The sequence below is a fragment of the Schistocerca serialis genome, chromosome 4, assembly GCF_023864345.2.
Source record: "Schistocerca serialis cubense isolate TAMUIC-IGC-003099 chromosome 4, iqSchSeri2.2, whole genome shotgun sequence".
NCBI classification, from domain to species: domain Eukaryota; kingdom Metazoa; phylum Arthropoda; class Insecta; order Orthoptera; family Acrididae; genus Schistocerca; species Schistocerca serialis.
The window spans coordinates 251,935,263-251,940,758 of NC_064641.1; positions in this window are offsets into that span (position 1 = coordinate 251,935,263).

Below are 5,496 nucleotides of genomic sequence, written 5' to 3' on the forward strand. Positions count from 1 at the left end.
GATCTAGCTCCTCCTCCTCCTCCTCCTCTAAAAACTCCATAATTTGGCAGTCCTCGGCAGCAGCTACCATTTGACCCCCACTTTGCACGCCACGCTCTGCGCTCCCCTCCCTATGCGTGGAATCAGGATCATCTAGAAACGAAAGAAAAGAATATGTATAAGGAAGCTCAATCTAGACACTTGGTTAACGGGTATATATATTAGATGAAATTATTTCATTTTTAGGAACTATGATTTTATTACAAATGTGGTTACATTCGAGCTGTGGCTGCGTCCTCTTCAACCTGAGCTGCCAATCAAGCTCCTTGAGTGCTTGACAGATGTAATCTAGAAAGATGGAAAAGACTGAGTATAATATCGAGTATGGAAATAAAAAAAATGTATGTAGAAGAAGTGCAGTGACTTAAATAATACAGAAATCAGCGGATCAAAACAGATATAACATATAGACAAACACAAGAACATGAAATCTTTATAGAGAGCGGTACAAAACAGATATAACATAGAGACACTGAACATGTGGAGACACACACAAACACATACAATCCGTTAAAAGACCTAACAATCTTTATACAGAGCGGTCTAAAACAGATATAACATAGAGGCACAGAACACGTGGACAAACAATCTGTTGAAAGACCTAACAATCTTTATAGAGAGCGGTCTAAAACAGATGTAACACTTAACACGCAGAGCATATAGACAAAAACACACACAAAATCCGTTAAAAGACCTGACAATCTTTATAGAAAGCGGTCCAAAACGGATATAAGGTAGAGACACGCAACATATAGACACAGAACATAGAGACACAGAGCATATAGACACAGAACATAGAGACACACAACATGTGGACACTCAATCTTTAGAGAGAGCGGTCAAAAACAGATGTAACATGTAACACGCAACATATAGACACAAACACACACAATCCGTTAAAAGACCTAGCTATTTTTATAGAGAGTGGTCCAAAACGGATGTAGCACTCATACATGGAGTTAAAGGGTACAGATATTGGAACAATGAAAATGTACTTACCAGGTAATGGAACTTTGTCCACACAAGACCGTTTGCTGCTGCTGCCACTGGCACAGTCGTTGGTGCTGCATGCACACTTCATAATGACTGAATGCACAACCACGTCTACACACACATGCATATAGAATAAAGTATAGGAGCAGAGTGAGGGCGAGTTGGGTTGTGGTCTGGTTTATATAGGTTCTATGACATAAGTCACATGACTAGTACAGTAGCCAATAGGAGAGCAGCATTCTAGGGGTGGGGGGTGGCACATCATGAAGGATCACTGCATCTCTAGTGGGAAAATGAGAAAATTTTAATTTGTACATTCAATATAGAAGTGTTAGATTAAAAGTGAAATGGAATTAAGTATTTGGGTAGTTAATAGGTTACATGCACAATGTGAGTGTTAGTTTAGTTAGAATATTTACGGAAGACTATGTCCGGCGTGAGTATAAAGTTCCAGGCTGGGGAGCTGTGACATCAGTGGTCTCGCGCTCGGGGGCCACTGGCGCGGTGCGAGAGAGAAAGCTGTCGATCTTGAATCATCACTCGATGTCCCACTAGCACCCTCTGGCAGCGACGATAGGAACTAAATCAATTGGGCTCTGGAGTTCGTGGTGGACACACTAGGTGCCGCCATCTTGAATAACGGTACTTGCACCATGATCTGACATCAGGAGAGTGCCCTCTTGTGGCACCGATATGAACTAAGCCAGTTGGAGTCCAGACCCAGTGGAGAACACACCTGCTTGAAATTGGTTAAATAATAAAGACAAGTCCTTTTTCCCGCCATTTTCTTTGCTTAGTAGAGAAAAGTGTGGTGTGATGCGTTATCATGTTGGAATTTCTTCGCGCCATTTTTCTGGGTGAGGGGTCGTGGTGCTTTCCTGCCAAAATTCAAACTTCCCGCAAAAATCCGCCATTTTTATTCACGTCATCACCGTCATCTTGAATGGCATCATCGCCGCCATCTTGGATAACGGTATTGTGGACTGGTGCCTGCCTTGTTCCACTAGTGCCCACCCAAGTGTACAAGATCTCTCCCGATGTGCTCATGTCGAGGAGGTTAACACCCCTTATCGGTGTATAACAGAAATGAGAGTGCTGTAATGATATGACAGACAGTTATGAAGAAGAAACGTGTGGTTTATGAATGATGGAACTCCAGACAGGCGTAGTTTAAAGCATTTCACTTAAATCAATTGCGCTATCAATTCAGAAGTATTGTTCTAGTGTCTAGGGTCCATACCAAGAAGGTATTGGTAAGAGAGAAATGATCATGGAACATAAACACATACATCATAAGGCTATATGGTACTGCACCTAAGACACGCTGTATTGCTAGAGCGGCGCAGCTTCCGACCTATTACTCATGTGAAATACAACGCTGTTAATATGACAAAATAAAAAAAATTATTCCCAGTGCATGACATACTTTCTCCCTGTAAGTTCTCTACGATAAACTATGGCGACAAACTCTAAAGTATAAAGCTACAATCCTGCACAACAAAGAAAAATCGTATCTTTGTAACAAAAACACTGCATAGGTTACCAGAAGAATATGACGCCTGTCGTTTGCGAAGTTCAGGTCCGATTACAGTTCGTAAATTATGATACGCTCAATACACCCTGTAAAATGATCGTTGACAGCCGAAAATGCATACGAAGAAATGAACACCATAATCAGTAGTCAGAGGAGATGTAACAGTCTTACCGCAGTTTACCACCGCTACTAGTAAGTAACCTTCTTGGACACAGAAGTTATGGCCTGCTGCGGGCGAGGAGGGCATGTCTACTACGGGTGGTTGCCGGACCAGGGGGTGGCATGTGGGGCTGTATCGCTATATTTTAGATGAACAAGTTGCACTTGGCGGAGGGGGGGGGGGGGCTTGTCCTATTGTTTAGTTAACTATACCTCCTCAAGGCCGACAGCAATCAGAGCCAATCGTGCTGCGAGGTACTCAGTGGAGCAGCTGGCTGTTTGAAAAAATCTGTTTCTTCCATGTGGGTGGATGGATTGCGGCAAGGAGTGAGAGTAGGGATGAGGGAAGGTAAGAGGGCCTCGATTTTCGGCAGTTTGTGAGCGCCTATCGAGGAAAACGCACGTTCAACCGCTGCCCCCTCTGCAGTCTTTTGGGGCGACGATTTTCCCCAGTACCTTGTGGATGACATCGGAAGTTCACTGAGGCTTTTTGCAGATGATGCTGTGGTGTATCGACAGTTTGTAACAATGGAAAATTGTACTGAAATGCAGGAGGATCTGCAGCGAATTGACGCATGGTGCAGGGAATGGCAATTGAATCTCAATGCAGACAAGTGTACTGTGCTGCGAATACATAAAAAGATAGATCCCTTATCATTCAGCTACAAAATAGCATGTCAGCAACTGGAAGCAGTTAATTCCATAAATTATCTGGGAGTACGCATTAGGTGTGATTTAAAATGGAATGATCATATGAAGTTGATCGTTGGTAAAGCAGATGCCAGACTGAAATTCATTGGAAGAATCCTAAGGAAATGCAATCCGATAACAAAGGAAGTAGGTTACAGTATGCTTGTTCGCCCACTGCTTGAATACTGCTCAGCAGTGTGGGATCCGCACCAGATAGGGTTGATAGAAGAGATGGAGAAGATCCAACGGAGAGCAGCGCGATTCGTTATAGGATCATTTAGTAATCGCGAAAGCGTTACGGAGATGATAGATAAACTCCAGTGGAAGACTCTGCAGGAGAGACGCTCAGTAGCTCGGTACGGGCTTTTGTTGAAGTTTCGAGAACATACCTTCACCGAGGAGTCAAAGCAGCATATTGCTCCCTCTTACGCATATCTTGCGAAGAGACCATGAGGATAAAATCAGAGAGATTAGAGCCCACACAGAAGCATACCGACAATCCTTCTTTCCACGAACAATACGAGACTGGAATAGAAGGGAGAACCGATAGAGGTACTCCGCCACACACCGTCAGGTGACTCGCGGAGTATGGATGTAGATGTAGATGTACATGTTTTGCAGTATGACCCATTCATTACGAGTGCTAGTGTTTTGATGACAATTTCGAAGTGTGACGCATTTTTTCCGTCAGTTGTGGTAGTGTGTATTGGCTTCGATTACCTGGGCTACAGGATGCTTTTTGAGCAGGTGTCTGTAGCAAACTGTGATGTCAAACAATGATAAATACTGTCCTCTGCTGTATGCTTACAGGTAATACACTTACACTACTGGCCATTAAAATTCCTACACCAAAAAGAAATGCAGATGATAAACGGGTATTCATTGGACAAATATATTATACTAGAACTGACATCTGATTACATTTTCACGCAATTTGGTGCATAGATCCTGAGAAATCAATACCCATAATAACCACCTATGCCCGTAATAACGGCCTTGATGCGCCTGGGCATTGAGTCAAACAGAGCTTGGATGGCCTGTACAGGTACAGCTGCCTGTGCAGCTTCAACACGATACCACAGTTCATCAAGAGTAGTGACTGGCGTATTGTGACGAGCCAATTGCTCGGCCACCATTGACCAGACATTTTCAATTGGTGAGAGATCTAGAGAATGTGCTGGCCAGGGCAGTAGTAGGAACATTTTCTGTATCCAGAAAGGCCCGTACTGGATCAGCAACATGCGGTCGTGCATTATCCTGCTGAAATGTAGGGTTTCGCAGGGATCGAATGAAAGGTGGAGCCACGGGTCGTAACACATCTGAAATGTAACGTCCACTGTTCAAAGTGCCGTCAATGTGAACAAGAGGTGATCGAGACGTGTAACCAATGGCACCCCATTCCATCACGCCGGGTGATACGCCAGTATAGCGATGACGAATACACGCTTCCAATGTGCGTTCACCGCGATGTCGCCAAACACGGATGCGACCATCACGATGCTGTAAACAGAACCTGGATTCATCCTAAAAAATGACGTTTTGCCATTCGTGCACCCAGGTTCGTAGTTGAGTACACCATCGCAGGCGCTCCTGTCTGTGATGCAGTGTCAAGCGTATCCGCAGCCATGGTCTCCGAGCTGATAGTCCATGCTGCCGTAAACGTCGTCGAACTGTTCTTGCAGATGGTTGTTGTCTTGCAAACGTCCCTACCTGTTGACTCAGGGATCGAGACGTGGCTGCACGATCCGTTACAGCCATGCGAATAAGACGCATGTCATCTCAACTGCTAGTGATACGAGGCCGTTGGGATCCAACACGGCGTTCCGGTATTACCGTCCTGAACCCGCCGATTCCATATTCTGCCAACAGTCATTGGATCTCGACCAACGCGAGCAGCAATGTCGCCATACGATAAACCGCAACCGCGATAGGCTACAATCCGACCTTTATCAAAGGCGGAAACGTGATGGTACGCATTTCTCCTCCTTACACGAGGCATCACAACAACGTTTCACCAGGCAACGCCGGTCAACTGTTGTTTGTGTATGAGAAATCGGTTGGAAACTTTCCTGATGTCAGCA